This window comes from Dipteris shenzhenensis, chromosome 13 (genome assembly GCF_047967505.1).
Source record: "Dipteris shenzhenensis isolate YYH24624 ecotype China chromosome 13, Dip_SZ_1.0, whole genome shotgun sequence".
NCBI lineage: Eukaryota > Viridiplantae > Streptophyta > Polypodiopsida > Gleicheniales > Dipteridaceae > Dipteris > Dipteris shenzhenensis.
In genome coordinates, this window is record NC_141608.1 from 14,933,459 (window position 1) to 14,951,966 (window position 18,508).

At 46.0% G+C, this 18,508-nt stretch overlaps 1 protein-coding gene across 3 annotated transcripts in view; it reads left to right on the forward strand.

Moving 5' to 3' along the window:
• The window catches only part of UGLYAH (ureidoglycine aminohydrolase), a 154,449-nt gene that overhangs the window by 87,661 nt on the left and 48,280 nt on the right, over nucleotides 1-18,508 (forward strand). The window lies entirely within an intron of this gene.

Genomic DNA, 18,508 nt, shown 5'->3' on the forward strand with positions numbered 1-18,508 from the left:
CTTTCGACCAGTGAATGCTTTCAGCTCTCAAAGAATTCCCAAGCAAAGATTGCCGTCCATTCCATTCCAGATGAGAAAGAACATGCTTCCAGTCAAGAAGCAAGTGGGAGACAAAAGGGCATCCAGGCAAAGTGCCATCAGTGCAGCCACAAAAGAAATCCCAGTGATCGAGTTGCTAATGACCAAACGCAGAAATACTGATATGAGTGACCAGAGTCCTAATCATAAGAGCCCAAGGCTGATCACCTTGCAGAAATTGCAGCAACATTTTCCCCCTGTGGGCAAGAATATGCACATGAATATCCGTGATGTTCAATCCACCATGCATCTTGGGAGAACAAATGTGATGCATCGAAAGCAACGTGAGACTTTTTCTGCCATGTTTGGATCGCCAGAAGAGTTCCATAAAGACAGACATGAAAGATGTAAGATCTGCCTTAGTGAACATGATCAATGGCAAGTAAAATTGAATATATGCCACAAGGATGGACTGCACTATTCGAAGACGAACGTGCAAAGGCCAGGTTGCCAGTTTCCAATACTCAAGCTTTTTTCGAAGCTTAGCCAAAACCCAATCAGTTTGTTGTCGGCAAGTGAGTTCCCATCCCAAAGGGTAACCAAGATGACGAACAAACTGAGTGGGTGGAATGATATCCCCGGGCCATAATAGACTATGCCAGTCTTTGGAATGCAAAGGGAGCAGCTTAGACTTCTAAAAATTAACATGAAGACCAGCTGCCAAACCATAAATAGAGAGGGCCTGCATCAAGGCACCAAGATCATGGGGCGTATTCTTCAAGGTAAAGAAAGAATCATCAGCATAAGCTTGAGCAACCATGCTGCGATTAGCATCCAATTCCAAGCCATGAAGTGATCCTGTAGCCACAAGATGATCAATATATTGCAGCATAGGATGAGTAGCAATGGCATACAGTAAAGCACTGAGAGGGCATCCCTGGCGGACCGAACAACGAAGAGTCCACTCATCAGAGATATCCCCAGAGATAATGCAAGCCGCATTGCTATCTCTGTAAAGCCAGTAAATAACCTGCTGCATTTTTTGTCCAAACCCCAAAGCTCGCATAGTTTGCGAGATGAAATCCCATTGAATTGTGTCAAAGGCTTTTGCAATATCTACCTGCAAGAGTAGAACATCCTGCTGCGTGTATTTGGCATATTCAATTCTCTCACACACACACACACACACACTACACACATTTTTATGAAGCGTGTTCAAAGTCTTCTGACTCTCTCTCTCACACACACACAGCTATAATGCGCGCGCGTGCACGCACACACACACACACACACACACACTTTTTTTTTTGGGTGAAACTATGATCATATTATGAAACAATCATTTTACAAAAGGAAAGAACTCCAGAAAAGAGCCAATGCCCATTTTTATCAGAAATAATAAAAGAAAAGCTCAATGCAAGAGACATGACACACACATTTTTTTTTTTTTTGGGTGAAACCAAGATACTTATATTATGAAACATTCATTTACATATGGGCAGTGCTCAAAAGCGAGCCAAAGCCCTATCCATCAGAAGTAGTAAAAGAAAAGCTGAATACAAGAAACATCCAAATCTTCCTCATGTAAGGCATCATATAAAGACTGCCGCAATGAGGCTCGGAAAAACTCATATGGATGCTGAAGGGGAGAATTCAGATATGCTTGATTGCGCTGCAGCCAGAGGGTCCATAAGGCCCAGTATCTGATCCAGTGGAAAAAAAGAGAATACTATGACAAAGAAGCTGATAGTTTGCCATACATCCAGAAAAACCTATAGAACCTATGTGCTGGAAATCCGAGAGATAAGAAATAGGAGATTCTTTCTAGAATCTCCTGAGGACACACACACACACATTTTTATATATAGTGAAAGCTTTGATTGATTATATTACAAGAATAGTCACCTTTGAAAAGAGGTGCTAGAAAATACATCAACTGAAGATCTTAGTATAAGCCAAATATACATCCTGATCTATTTGGCGAGTCTGCAAGCAATCAAAGAAAGATTACTGCAGGGAACACTTAAAGAAAGCAAACAAAGAAAAATTGGGATCACTAAAGACTTTACAATTGTGGTCTGTCCATAAAGTTCGAAGTACCCAATAATGAGCCCAAACAAAGAAAAGATGAAACTCCGGTCGCCGTGGATGAAAACCAAAGAGCCAGAAAAATTTCCCAAAGAGAAGAGTCGGGAATCTCGCTTGTAGCCTCTGTCGAAGAGAATTCAAAAACTGTCGAGAAGACGGGCAATGCCAGAATAAATGAGGCACAGTCTCCTAAGAAATCAGACACCGATGACATAAAGCAGGAGCAATGTGCCTACGGGCCAGCAACTGTCCAGATGGAAAAATTCCCAGAAGCACTTGCCATAAAAAAACATGTTGCCGAAGTGGAACCTTGTATGCCCAAAGTTGCCGTAGTCTTTTTCTCCACCACTTAATTGGCCAATGCATTCGCCAAATAGAATTACCCCTTTCTGAAACCCAGGGTTGAGGCAAAAGGATTTTGTATAATGCAAGCACAGTAATCTAAGATAGCCTCAAAGGACGAGAGGAGGACCCAAGGGAAGTCAATGCCCAATCCTCTAATTGATCCTAGAGTTCCAAAGGGGGAATCGGAGCAAAAGGTGAAAGCATACAAGTGATTTGCTGCCATAAAGTATGAAAATGAGAACCCAAGCCATACTGTGTGGTCGCGGGAGAAAAAGGAAGCATAGAGCCATCATCATGAATAACATTAGCAACAGTATTGATCCCTTTAAAAGAAATAAAGTAAGAACGGCGAGGTTCCTGTAAAGCAAGCGGAGGTTGAAAAACTTTGGACCAATGAATGCTTTCAGCCCGCAAAGAGTTACCCATCAGAGACTGCCTACCATGCCAATCCAGGTGAGACAGGATATGCTTCCAGTCAAGAAGCAAGTTAGAGTCCATAGGGCAACCATGCAAAGTGCCATCAATGCACCCAAACAAGAAATCCCACTGAGTGGGTTGCCAGTGACCAAAAGCAGGAGTACTGATATGTGTGACCAGAGATTGAATCATGAGAGCCCAGGGCTGATCAATTGTGTCCCATACACACACACACACACACACACACACATTTTTTTAGTGAAAGCAATGATTGTCTATATTACAAGAAAAGCCACCTCAAAGCGAGGAGCTAGAAATCACATCAGCTGAAAATCTCTGTATATGCTAAATATACATCATGATCGATGTAGCGAGTCTGCAAGAGGTTAAAAAAAGATTGCTGTAGAGGACGCTTGAAGAAAGCAAATAAAGAAAATGTTGGATCACCAAAGACTTTACAATTCCTATCTATTCACAAAGTCAGAAGTGACCAATAATGAACCGAAACAAAGAAAAGATCAAACTCCTAAGTGCGCGGATGAAAACCAAAGAGTCAGAAGAATTTCCCAAAAGCACGAGTCGGGAATCTCGTTCTCACACACACACACACACACACATATATATATTTTTTGTAAAACCAATTTCTCATTCAGCAAAATTGTACATTCATAGCTAACCCAAAGTAGAGCAACTACACACATACACACTTTTTGTAGCTTTATCTGCAACCAAACCTTCCTCCCAAACTCAAACCTACTCCTAGTCCTTTTAGGTCTATTCCTCTGATATGTCCCTAGGCCAGGACTAAGATTCTAGATCTTCTCTGGCTCATTCTGATAATAGGCATGTAGCCCAAAGCATGGACTCCCATCTTGTCTATAGTCAAGGCTAGAGGCTTCCGGCAAAGTTAAAGCAATGGATTACATGCAAGTGCAGCATAACTATCCACCACTACAAGTTATGGTAATATTTTGTAGCTTTGAAAAGGTCGTAAAAGGGAGCAATGGGCTTCCCTAATCAATCTGTTCTGAGGCTTTATGTTTGCGGCCACAAAAGAATGGATGTTGATGTTCTTCAACCTTCAAAGGATGAGATCATGCACATGCTTGGTCATTAATTGATCCCTATGGATTAGGTATGAGGAGAGGGCCAAGCATGAGCTCATGTTTGTGCCAGGTACGTTGGAGCTAGTGATGCCTCTTGCACGTCTATGCATAGATACGGATCACCCACCTCCAAACCCCCATCGAAGCATATTAATGCTTTGAATTGGCCCTGAGCTCCAAGAAGTCCTGGTTCACCACCCCACCTTATTCCCATGAATTTGGCAACCGTGCGCAGGTTCATGACTATGAACATCAGCAGCCTTAGAGTTTGATACTTAGACATGACCTCCATTGAGTAGTTGTGGGCAGCCTAGTGGACATTCACATCTTCTTAAGAACAAACATATGCAAGAGTGGGTCCTTCTCCTAGGGCATTGTCCTAAGATCTAGTTCTGATAATGGGTTGCAACAAGGGTAGTTGCGGCTAGCCCTTGGCATCTAAGGTACTCCATTGAGGTGAGCTCATTGGAGGACGCATCGGATGATTGGGTATACATGTCGGAGGCCTTTGGATAAGGGTTGTAAACATTAACGCTCTTGCTTGCAAGATAACAGAGGGGCCCCTTTGGGTGCCAGCTCATAGTGAGTTGATACCTCATTGTCTATGGAGCTGTCCTAGTGCATAGAGGATATGGATGGGCTTTCTTCGGACTGTTGCTCAGGTACATCGTATTCAGAGGGATTTCACATGGAGCATGGCGGCCTGGTTGACAATGTTAGAGACTCACTGTTCCCACCTGTGAGCCCCCGTTTTGTGGCGACAAGGGGCAGTGATGGTAAGGAGGGATGGGAAAGAGAGACTCAGCAAACAGCAGCGATTTTGGGGGGGCTCCATGCCTTCCTCGATGCAATGGACTGGCTGCACAGGGCATCCTGTTATAGGGGCCTGTTGCAGGACCAGTCGGTCCAACCAGGGCCACCGACCAGGGCCGACCCTGGTCGGTTTTCCAGACTGACCTGGTCGGTCCCCAGTCAGGGAACCAACCCTGCTGGTCGGCCATACCAACAGGCCTGGGCAGTGCCTATAAAAGGCCCACACTTCCCTTCATTCAGCCATCCAGTGCAGGACAGAAAGCCTCTGTTTTAGGCTGTGCTGTGCACTCAGATTTGGCATCTTCTGATAGAGACAATTCCTTCAGTTTGTCTCAGCACTTGGCTGAGTTTTGTATTGCTCCCCTGGAGCCAGTTTTCTGCCCACCATCCGGTGGATGAATATATTCTCTCTCTGCCTAAGTTTTCTCTGAGTGAGTATTGTATCTGTGATCAGTTATCTGAGTTGAGTGTTGCTAGAGCGGGAGAGATCTTGGCTGGAGGTTAGAGTGATTCTTTCCTTCTGTTTTCTAACATGGTATCAGAGCCATAGGCTCTCGACTCTTCCTCATCAATAACACTCTCTGAAGGAAGGAGTTCCTTGGCTGTAAGGCAACTCTGTTTTCAGCTCAGTTCAGTACAGAAGGTCAGTTCATTTATTTCTGTTTCAGTTTTTCAAGTTCTGTAGCTATTCACCGAGATGGATCAGCGATCAGAAGCCTCTACATCCATTGCTCGTCCTTCCTCCTTCTCCAGTCATCTTCCTTCTTCATTTATCCCTAATTTCGGTGAAGCTGGAAAGCTTGATGGTACAAACTTTCCAATCTGGAAAGTGAAGCCATCTGTTGGCACGGAGGTTGTGGAAGATTGTCAATGGGACTGAAGAAAAGCCGGAGGATATTGTGGACAAGAGAGGTGAAGTTCTAGCTGAAGCAGATGCAGATGAACTCTGTGCATGGGAGGAGAGGGATGCTCAGTGTTATGCTCTAGCCGAGATAGCATGACCTCGGATAGATCGGTGGGCATTTTCTCTTAGATGACCAACTTTTGTAATAGTTAATGTGCGTAATTAAATGGTCAAGAGAAGTAACTGCCAAGGTCCTAGGTGAGGGCGTAATGGCATTGACTAGGTAGTTCTAATAGGGCTAGGGCCTAGGTGCATCTAAATGTGCAAATTGCCAAGGGGCAATTGTTTTTAAAGGAACTCCAAGAGAGGGGTGAAAAAAGGATGCATTTAAGAAGGGGCCTAAAATGAAGACATGTGGCCAGGAACTATCTAGGGAATTGAGGGTCTCAGGGATAAGGATGAAGAAAAATAACGATGGATATAGAAAAAAATCACGCATCAGGTCCCTGAGTGTTGGCTGGGAGGAAAGAAAAGATAGCCATCGCCCGTGAGAAAGAAGTAGCGCAGGTTTGGTTTATATTGCATAGCAGCGTGGGATAGATGGGGTAGTGTAACATTTGGTATCAGAGCACAAGGCAAAGGAAGAGGTTCGTGAGCTTTGACGAAAGCTACGAACGGACAGCAGGACTGATTGACGGAAGAAAGGCTTGGAGCGTAGGTTATCATTTGTAGGAAGGTCGACGGAGCAGGTTGACGTTCTACTGCGACGGTGTGGCGTAGTGTAGACGGACGTTTACGAAGACCTTCCCTCACCTAACTCAACCAGCGCGAAGGGCCAGAATAAAGCGCAATTGGAGATATAGGCCTTCGACGAGCGGAACGCATGAACTGTGATAGTGTGGCGCACCCATACGGACGGGTAGTGCTTACGCCAGAAGCTAAGCCTACAGGGATTCGGTTAGTTAACGAATTCCAGGCCTGGACATCCCTGGTGGATTGACGACGTACTGATGGAGCGGGCCGATGACCCGTTGTGACGAAATGAAAGGACCAGAACACAGGCGCCGTTGACGAAGCCAGACCACATATTTGCAAGCTAATTCTGAGCGCTGTCACGTCAATTCGTATATTGCCTACTCAGCCTGCGTGGAGCTTCCAGGGAGCAGTCCTTCTTTTTTTAAATCAAAATCTGAGTTTTCAGTCGAGTTGTCTGTACAGCAGAGGCTGTCGTCTATTCATTTCTGTGTATAAGAAAAGGGGGAAATCCATCCAAAAAAAAAAAAAAAAAAACCATCTTCCACTGTGAACTTATGGAAGCAGAAGGGCAGAATTCAAGGGTGAATCCTAGTGAGTCTAGAATACAATCCACACAACAGATGTCACATCAGGCAGCGCCTACTTTGATTGGTAGGATTTCGATATTAGAGGATGCTTTACAGCAGATTATGAACCAGCAGCTTCAAGTGAATGCTGGTCAGAATGAGATCAGAGAGATGGTGCAAGCCTTGTCGGCTAGACCGTCTAGGATTGATAAGGGCAAAGCTCCAGCAGCAGAGCCAGAGCCCAGTATACATTCCTTAGAGCGCGCAAGGGTCAAAGTGCCCAATATTGCTAATTATAGACCGGAGAAGTACGCTGGTCGGATGACCGAGCGCAGCTCTGATGTGATTGAGGTTTGGTTGCACAAGTGGGAAGAAGCCTTCGCCATTTGTGAGATTAGATCCGATCTAAAGAAAATCCGCGAGGCCACACACTTGTTTATTGAGGCAGCGGATAGATGGTGGATAAAGCAACAGAAGGATCAAGTTGCTCCAACCACCTGGGAAGGGTTCAAAACTGAATTCAAGAAACACTTTCTCCCACCTGATGAAGAATCCCGAGCTTGGGATGCTTATAGAAATCTTCATCAGAGGAGCTTGTCAGTGGCAGAGTACACTGACAAATTCAGAGAATGTGTCAGACCCTCTCCCTATGTCGGTTCAGTTAAAGGACTATATCTATGGACTGAACGACAAGATCAAAATGGAAGTTCGGGCTAAATATGTGACTACACTAGATGAATCTATAGCAGTAGCCCTGAACTATGAGGATGCCAGAGGCAGATCTGGTGGATTTGTGCAGGCAGGGACTCAGTATGAGCACCCGAGAAAAGGGGGATTTCAGAGGAAATGGGTTTCAAAGACAAGTGTCTCGCAGCCAAGTGGCCAAACCAAGCAGGTGAAGCCGGTTGAGGGACCAGTAAAAACAAGTACCACCGTTGGGGTGAAAAGGAAAATAACTCCAATGGCAGCCCGGGCTTGGTCAAAGTCCTCGTTGACCCCTGAACAAAAAGAGAAAGCTAGAAAAGAAGGATTGTGCTTCGGCTGCCTTCAGCGACATCAGTGGAAGGATTGTCCACTGAATAAAGATCGTCGCACGGCTAATATGATAATATCTGAATGCGACGTAGAAATGCAGGAGAGTCCCAGTGCGGAACATATGCAGATGCAACTGGCGGGACCTTCTCAGAGGTTAGTACCTTGTTTGTTATGTGTATCTGTTGCTAAGTTAGTGACGAGTGCACCTGATAACATCCTATCTAAGCCCGCAGCAACGGGGTATACAGCCTTCAATGATACGGAGTTAATCAAAATGAAAGGGCAAGTGGCCAGTCATGATGTCATTGTGTTGTTTGACTCAGCGTCAACTCACAATGTGATTAACTCCAAGCTCGTGAAGAGGCTGAAATTAAAGACAAGTCCATCTGACTATGCGTATACAGTCAGGATGGCAGATGGAAGTTCAACTGAAGTATGGGACCAAAGGGTTACCCAGTTGGAGCTTCGGATTCAGGACTATGCTGAGAAGCTTGATTTTGAAATGACCAAGCTTGCTCATGCGGATATAGCCCTGGGAATGGCGTGGCATTCTAGCAAGAATCCAGCCATTGATTGGAAAAAGCACGTATATCAATTTAAGATGAATGATGTGCTTTATGTCTTGCGAGGTGAAAAAGATATACCTCAGGGACCGTTGGTTTCCGTGATGGAAATCAGAAAGGCTCAAGTAGAGTTTTTATACCTTTGCACAGCATCGGTAGAGTCGGTGGACGATTCTTCGACCAGCACTGATGTTACGCAAAGTGGTGAGATGGCCAAGCTGGCTAATCTTATAACAGAGGAGTTCTCTGAATGTTTTAGGGATGAACTACCGTATGGGTTACCTCCAGAGCGGAAAGTTCAGCATAAGATTGAGCTGATCCCGGGGGCAGAACCTGTAAATAGACCTCCCTATAGAATGAGTTTTACTGAAGAAGCGGAGGTGCGTAGGCAACTGGAAGAATACCTCAAGCTGGGGCAGATTCAACCAAGTTTCTCACCTTTTGCTTCACCAGTGATATTAAAGAGGAAAAAGGATGATACGTTTCGCCTCTGTATAGATTACAGAGCATTGAATAATATCACTGTTAAGCACAGGTATCCGATGGCTCGGATTGATGATTTGCTAGATGCATTACATGGAGCCGTGATTTTCAGCAAGATAGATCTTAAGTGCGGCTACCATCAGATCCGGATTAGAGCCGAGGATGTGCATAAAACCGCTTTCAGAAGCAGGTTTGGTCATTATGAGTTTTTGGTAATGCCCTTTGGACTTACCAATGCTCCAGCGACCTTCGTCATGCTTATGAACGATTTACTACGTCCGTATATCGGAAAGTTCGTAGTACATTTTATTGACGATATCCTGATATTCAGTAAAAGTATTACTGAGCATCGCGAACACTTAAGAATAGTGTTCAGTACTTTGAGGAAAGCCAGTCTTTACGTGAATAAAAAGAAAACTATACTGTGTATGGTTAGGCTTGAGTATTTGGGGTTCATAATTACTCCACAGGGGGTAGAAATGGATCCGAAGAAGGTGGCTGCGATACTAACTTGGCCAATCCCTCAGAGTCTGACCGCATAGTCTGACCGCGTTGCGATCATTCTTGGGATTTGTCCAGTTTTATAGAAGGCATATCAAAGGATATTCCGGAATAGTATCGCCATTGACTGATCTGATCTCAGATAAAGTACCTTTTATTTGGGGGCAGAATCAACAAGAAAGTTTTAACACCATAAAACAAGCTGTGGTCTCAGGACCGGTGTTAAAAATAGTTGATCCCCAGAAACCGTTGTTCCTAGAAACCGATGCAAGTGGCATTGCGGTAGGAGCAGTCCTCCTTCAAGAGGGAAGGCCAGTAGCCTTCGAAAGCAAGAAGCTTTCTCCCTCTCAAAGGAATTGGCCAACTCATGAATTGGAGTTGTATGCTGTTATCCATGCTTTGAAAACATGGAGGCATTATCTGTATGGTTCAGAGTTTTATGTGGATGTAGATCATGATACTCTGAAACATTTTTGTAATTGAGGGGCCGCCAAGCTAGGTGGGCAGAGCTCATGCAAGAGTTTAATCTAACGATTCGGTACCGAAGTGGAAAGGACAATAAGGTAGCTGATGCGTTGTCTCGCATTATGCACAACCTGAGTTTCACGGTATTAGAGAGTGCTCTAATGACCGAGATTAGAGAAACTCAAAAGGTGGACGAGTTTGTCTAGAGCTTATGGCCTAAGGCTCATGTGTTAAAACCCGGGGAAAATGAAAAGGATGACCTGGCATCCAGAAAAGGCCAAACTTATGCAAGATATGCCATAAGGGATGGTATGCTAGTTAGAAATGGCAAGGTTGTAGTACCTGGTCAGAATGATCTCAGGCAGAGAGTCATTCGACAATGCCATGATAGCCCGTGTGCGGGACATCCAGGAGTCGAGAAGACATATGATGTCGTGAAGCGAGATTTCTTTTGGCCAAAGATGAAAAAGCATATTCATGAATATGTGACACGATGTTTCTCGTGTCAAGTAAGTAAGGCCGAGCGGGTGAAGCCACCCGGACTTTTACAGCCCTTGGAAATACCACTAAGTAAGTGGGAGAGCATTTCCATGGACTTTATTGTAGGGCTACCTGCAACACAAGGAGGGTATAATTCTATCCTTGTGGTGGTTGATCGTCTAACCAAGATGGCTCACTTCATTCCGACTAGAGAGTCTGTTAGTGCCCCGCAAGTGGCGGATTTGTTCATTAGACATATATTTCGTCTGCATGGATTGCCTAGATCCATAGTGTCAGACAGAGATGTTAGATTTACCGGTCATTTTTGGACAGCGGTATTTGAGACACTAAGGACTGAGTTGGGAATGAGTAGTGGGGATCATCCTGAGACGGATGGTCAGACGGAGAGAGTCAACCAGACTTTAGAGGATATGCTGAGGGCATATGTGTCATTGAGGCAACATACATGGGACAAGTGGTTGCCATTGTTGGAGTTTGCCTACAATGATAGGAAACATTCATCTACTGGGTTCAGTCCATTTGAACTGAACTATGGTTATAGACCAGCTAATCCAACTATAGTTGGAGTACCTCAGAAAGTGCCTAGTGCCGCGAACTTTGTAGTTCAGATGCGGGAGATGCTAGCACTTGCGAGAGCTAATATCCGTCAGGCTATGGACAGAGCCAAGGTGTATGCGGATGAAAATCGGTCTATAAGAGTATTTGAAGAAGGAGAAAAAGTTTTTCTCAGAATTCCTTCGCACTCGAAGTCATTGACTTCAGGGGAGTGTGCTAAGTTATCACCTCGATACTGTGGGCCGTGGTTAATTCTAAAGAGAATAGGCAGTGTAGCCTATAAATTAGAATTGCCACAGGGGTGTAAGGTGCACCCGGTTTTTCATGTTTCGCGCTTAAAGAAATTTTTGCATACAGGTGACTCACTAATCGAAGGTGTGGTTTTGTTTCAGGAGATAGAGGATATTGCAAGGCGCAAACCAACAAGAATCCTGGACCGAGGAACAATGCAGATACGAAATCGGAAGATACCCACGGTGTTGGTTGCATGGCATGGTCAGCCTCTATCGGAAGCTACCTGGGAATCCGTATACCAGTTACGGAGAGCATTCCCAGATTTCATCATCGAGGACGCTGATGCTTGAAGAGGGAAGGAATGTTATGCTCTAGCTGAGATAGCATGACCTCGGATAGATCGGTGGGCATTTTCTCTTAGATGACCAACTTTTGTAATAGTTAATGTGCGTAATTAAATGGTCAAGAGAAGTAACTGCCAAGGTCCTAGGTGAGGGCGTAATGGCATTGACTAGGTAGTTCTAATAGGGCTAGGGCCTAGGTGCATCTAAATGTGCAAATTGCCAAGGGGCAATTGTTTTTAAAGGAACTCCAAGAGAGGGGTGAAAAAAGGATGCATTTAAGAAGGGGCCTAAAATGAAGACATGTGGCCAGGAACTATCTAGGGATTTGAGGGTCTCAGGGATAAGGATGAGAAAAATAACGATGGATATAGAAAAAAATCACGCATCAGGTCCCTGAGTGTTGGCTGGGAGGAAAGAAAAGATAGCCATCGCCCGTGAGAAAGAAGTAGCGCAGGTCTGGTTTATATTGCATAGCAGCGTGGGATAGATGGGGTAGTGTAACACTCAGGCCTTAGCAATGCTTATAGGCACGACAGCAGATTCTGTGATTCCTCATATCCAGTTGGCAGAAACGTCTTCAGAGGCGTGGACCATACTGAAGGAGCTGTATGAAACCGATAATACAGCTCGTATCATCACACTGCAGCATCAGCTTTATAACCTTGATATGAATGAGGGTGATAGTGTTCATGATCATCTGACGAAGGTGAAAGTTGTGCGGGACCAGCTCGCAGGAGTTGGTTAGAAGGTGGACTCGAGTCAATTAGCATTACTCACACTCCACAAGTTGCCACGGAGTTTCAAAAGTTTTGTGACTACGGTCACTGCGAGTCAACGGACAAAGCCAATCAACTTTGAGGAGCTTTGTCCACTCCTACTTCAGGAGGAGGCCCGAGAGAAACTCTTTACGCAAACCGACGAAAAGGCATTGGTTGCCAAAGACAAGCCTGGCAAAGGCAAGTCAAAGGATTCCAAGAAATCAGAGGACGTTGAACGTAAGAAGAAAATGAAGTGCTTTTACTGTGAAAAGCTTGGCCACTCCGCCAAAGAATGCCGGAAGAAGGCGGCGGATCAAAAGCGGAAAAGAGAAGCCAAAAACAAAGAAGAGCCTAAGAGTGATTCTGCCAATGTGACAACTGGACAGTTATTCTTACTCAGTGAACATTGTTCAGCTTATGCAGTTAGTGAAGGTAAAGAAGGTTGGTATGTTGACAGCGGTGCTTCTAAGCACATGTCCAACAGAAGGACGTGGTTCAAAACCATGGACAGTACACACCCGGATTCATAAGTTTCTGTTGGGGATAGCCGGACATGTCCTGTGAAGGGCATAGGTAGCATTCCTTTCATTACCACGGCGGGTGAGGAGAAGGATATCTCTGGAGTACTTTATGTACCCGACCTTTGCAAGAATTTACTATCTGTAAGTCAGATGGACAAAAACAACATGGCAGTTCTTTTTCAAGATGGCAAGGTTACCGTGACATCCAAAGGGAGTGGGCAAGTGGTGGCACAAGGTGTTGAAGAGAATGGACTGTACCGTCTCAGTGCAATGTTGGTTCATGATGATCACGGAAAGTCCAAACTTTGGCATGAGCGCTTCGGTCACGTCAGCTATGGAATCTTGGCTGAAATGTCAAAGTCGAAGATGGTGGATGGACTTCCACCAATTACAGGCAAGGATGATGTCTGTAGGGCTTGTCTTGAAGGCAAGCAGCACAGGGATAAGTTCCCACAAGAAGCTTCGTTTCGGGCCAGCAAACCACTTGAGTTGGTTCACGCCGACATTTGTGGTCCAATGTCTACTGCATCATGGGCAGGATCCAGGTATTCACTTCTCTTTGTGGATGATTTCAGTAGAATGACTTGGGTATATTGTTTGGCTAAAAAGTCTCAGGCTTTTGAGAAATTCAAAGACTGGAAGGCTAGAGTTGAAAAGGAGACAGGGGAAGATGTCAAGACATTTCGCACAAACAGGGGGGGAGAATTCACCTCCAGTGAGTTTAATACATTTTGTCGCAAGCATGGGATCAAGCGACAACTCACCACGGCACATATTTCTCAGCAAAACGGGGTAGCCGAGAGAAAGCATAGAACCACCACTGAGACAGGGCTTGCTATGCTCCGAGGGAGAAATATTTCTAAAGCCTATTGGAGTGAAGCTATCAATACAGCGGTACACATTCTCAACCGGACCAAGACGAAGGCCGTCAAGGACAAGACTCCATATGAGGCATTTTATGGTAAGAAGCCCTCTATTTCTCATCTCTGCATTTTTGGTTCTAACGCGTGGGTGCATGTGCCCAAGGAAGATAGGACCAAGCTTGATTCCCGAAGCAGACCATGTATCTTTGTTGGGTATAGTGAAGAATCCAAGGCCTACCGCCTCTTCGATCCAGTAAAGAAGCAAATACTCATCAGTCGTGATGTTGTCTTCGCGGAAAAAGAACCTGAACCCCAGGAGGAGCCTCAGATTGAGGAGGAGGAGATTGTTCAACCCCCGATCCCACCCCGTCCCAGATTGACCATTCAAGAGGTTACCCAATCAAAAGCTGATATTCCACCCGATACTCAGGAAGAGCAGGATGTTCCAGCAGAAGTTCCCGTTCTTCCTCCCACAGAGAAGCAGAAAAAGTTGCCCCAATGGTACCTCCGGACATTGGAAGAGTCTCGTGTCACCTCATTACCTGAGAGTAGCAGTTCCGGATTGCGTCGGTCTCAACGTCTTCAAAAGACCCCATCCGTGAATGTTGCTTTGGTGGCTCAGATTGTTGAGCCAAGAACCTTTGCGGAGGCGAAAGACAATCCCGAATGGCAGGCTGCCATGCAGACAGAGATGGATGCTATTCTGAAGAACCATACATGGGACTTAGTGGCCAGGCCCCTTCGACGGAAAGTCATCGGTTACTAAGTGGGTATACAAACTCAAATACAAATCGGACGGCAGCTTGGATAAGTATAAAGCCAGGTTGGTTGTGAAAGGTTTTGCTCAAACTGAAGGCATGGATTTTGATGAAACTTTTGCTCCCACAGCCCGCATGGTTACTATCCGGACAGTGATTGCCCTTGCTGCCCAATTCCAGTGGCCTATTTTTCAAATGGATGTGAAGTCCGCATTCCTTAATGGAACCCTGGAGGAGGAGGTATATGTGGAGCAGCCACCGGGCTTTCAGGATCCAGTGTCCCCATTAAAGGTCTGCAGGTTGAAGAAGGCGTTATACGGGCTGAAACAGGCCCCCAGAGCTTGGTACCAAAGGATTGATATATTCTTTCAGAAGATTGGGCTCAGTCGGAGTCCTTCTGAGGCAAACCTTTACTTGTTCATTGAGAAGGGATTGCGATTGGTACTCATCCTCTATGTTGATTATCTTATCTTGACAGGTGATCATGTCAAGAAGATTTCACAGGTCAAGGAGCTACTCATGTCTGAGTTTGAGATGACTGACCTTGGGTTATTACATTACTTCCTTGGGATTAAAGTAAAGCAGGCTAAAGACAGGATCTTCATTTCACAGGAGAAATATTGTAGAGAAATTCTGAAGAGATTTCAGATGGAGGATTGCAGAACAGCATTAACTCCCATGGAGGTCGGGCTGAAGCTAAGTGTTCACGACACATCTCAGCTGGTTGATACTCTTTTGTATCGACGATTGGTAGGAAGTTTGCTTTACCTTACCAATACGCGCCCTGATATTTGTTATGTAGTTGGGCTATTATGTCAGTTTTCTGCTTCTCCCAGGAAGAATCATTGGAATGCAGGTTTACGTGTGCTGAGGTATCTGAAGGGTACTTGCACCTTTGGGATCAGCTACACCAAAGGCATTGAACTAGGCGGGTTCTGTGACAGTGATTGGGTAGGTGATGTGGACACCAGAAGATCGACGACAGGATATTGTTTCTTACTTGCATCTGGAGCCATCTCTTGGCTAAGTAAGAAGCAACCCACAGTATCCCTTTCATCTACAGAGGCAGAGTACAGAGCCGCGTGTACAGCCGCTTGTGAGACATTGTGGTTGCGGTGGATTCTGGAGGACATGGATGTGTGTTAGGAGAATGCGACAGTGCTGATGTGCGACAATCAGAGTTGCATAGCTATTGCCAAGAATCCAGTGTACCATGCGCGGACCAAACACATCGAAGTTCATTATCATTTTGTTCGAGAGCTCATCATCGACGACGTGATCGAGCTTATCTATTGCCCGACCGCCGACAATTTGTCCGACCTTTTCACGAAGGCACTCCCTCGAGAACAGATGGAGCACCTCATCAAACGCATGGGGATTGGCCCACTTGAGGGGGGGTGTTAGAGACTCACTGTTCCCACCTGTGAGCCCCCGTTTTGTGGGGACAAGGGGCAGTGATGGTAAGGAGGGATGGGAAAGAGAGACTCAGCAAACAGCAGCGATTTTGGGGGGGCTCCATGCCTTCCTCGATGCAATGGACTGGCTGCACAGGGCACCCTTTTATAGGGGCCTGTTGCAGGACCAGTCGGTCCAACCAGGGCCACCGACCAGGGCCGACCCTGGTCGATTTTCCAGACTGACCTGGTCGGTCCCCAGTCAGGGAACCGACCCTGCTGGTCGGCCATACCAACAGGCCTGGGCAGTGCCTATAAAAGGCCCACACTTCCCTTCATTCAGCCATCCAGTGCAGGACAGAAAGCCTCTGTTTTAGGCTGTGCTGTGCACTCAGATTTGGCATCTTCTGACAGAGAGAATTCCTTCAGTTTGTCTCAGCACTTGGCTGAGTTTTGTATTGCTCCCCTGGAGCCAGTTTTCTGGCCACCATCCGGTGGATGAATATATTCTCTTTCTGTCTAAGTCTGTCTAAGTTTTCTCTGAGTGAGTATTGTATCTGTGATCAGTTATCTAAGTTGAGTGTTGCTAGAGCGGGAGAGATCTTGGGTGGAGGTTAGAGTGATTCTTTCCTTCTGTTTTCTAACAGACAAAGGGGGGGCATGCATTCTAGATTGATGAGGTCTCATAGGACATATGGACAGAGCATCTTCAGGATCGAGTTGCATGAGGCGACACTGCACGCTTGGCATCATCCCCTTCCCTCTCCTGAGGACATTGTGCGGGAGATAGTGGCGAGCATCACAGTGTGAAATGTATGGGTTGCGTGCTGCAGCCTGATGATGGGCGAGCACTTGGTTCCACTCGCGACCACTTTGGTTGTCATCTGGCAAGATATCATCTACACCCTGCATGCCACTTGGGAGCGCGGGACGTCAGGATCTCGCGTGATCACCGAAGGCGGGAGTGTTTTTGCAAGGCTTGGCCTACAAGCATTTTGAGTACAAATAAGCTGCCTATGATGACGATGTGGCACCCCACCTATGACGACGATGTGGCACACCACCAAGGCCCTATATGTTCCCACTAACAATCCTCATCGATAGCGAGGAAGTAGATTGGAACACCTTACCCGACCTAGTGGTAGAAACAAACGCCTACATGAGGGAAGACCTCCTGCTCGAAGAGCGAGGGAGGGAACTAAGTGGAGGAAAATCCATGGTGGAAAGAACTCATCCATGTGAGGAGGAAGACACCTTGTCAAAAGGAATACCAATCAATGGCCAACCGAAGGTGATGGGCACAATCCTCCTCAGGAAAGGTTGCTAATACGCCAAGTTTGAAAAAGAGTTCCTTAAATCAATACTGGTGCCATGGTACGTAAAATCCCTGTAGTTGAAACCAGAGAGATGGTACCATGAGGGGGATGCGGATGAAGAATGGGGGTGCTTAGAAGAACCATGACCACGAAGATCTATAGAGGCTCCAAGACTAGTCCTTTTCAAGACTGAATCATCAACAGTAGAGCTTGGTCAAGGTGAGGAGCTGCAATCGGATCAAGGTGAGGAGCTGCAATCGGGGCAGCATCGGGAGCAGTAGTGTTCTGAACTGAGCAAGGGGTAGCCTCAGGTATAACTCTAGTCTCAGTTTGATGGCAAAATGACCAAAGGTCGTACAGATCCTGCACTGGTCTTGTTTGCTTGCAATCTCAACTATCTACTAAAAGAAAGAACTTTAGGATGCTGGAGCATGATATGGTCATCGGATAAGTTAGGGTCCTCAACAACAACCCTAACTCTAGGAATCCCATCTGATACGATTGCCTCTATTGGATGAATAAGCCAAACTAGGGAGGGGGGGATCAGTAGCTCTGATCGAGGCATGGAGCCGATGAATACCTGAGGAAGGCAGGGGAACCTGATGAAAGAGAAAAGACTTGGCTATCCTCTTCTGTTGGGTAAAAGACCAACGTGAAAGGTCCCTAAAAAATCCTCTTAGAGCCCAAGCGCAATGGTGAGCACATCACTCGCAACCTCTAGAGAATCAAAGACCACCTGGAAGAAACCATTTCTCAACAAACAAACATCTTTAAGGTATGGAATGAGGTTCGAGAGTAAAGCCGCAAGCATCCAATCCTTGGCTTGAAGTTTGGAAGGATGGGATCCATAGATACGAGCAAAGAGGGTGGTGGAACACTCCAACTCCACATCTTTATGAGGCTGCAACAACTCGCCTTTTGAAAAAGTGCATTTTCTTGTGGCGAGTGAAAGTGAGTGGGGATTTACTGAATGCACCATTTGTCAATCAAGGGTGAGAGGCCAACATAAACTGAAATTATAAGGCTCTGTCCGTCTTTGGGGAGCTGAAGGGAGGGGGAGAGGGAAGAGAACGAGAGGAAGCAGAAAGTGGCAGAGAAGGGAGAGAGGAGAAGCGGGGGAGGGCTGACAGAGGGTGGGAGAGGAAGTGGGGACGGCTGGCAGGAGGTTGGGACAGAGGAAGTGGGCACGGGAAGGCTGAGAGCGGGCAGGGAGGCAGTGAGGGGGTGCGGGAAGGCTGAGAGGGGGGTGGGGACGCACTTGTGT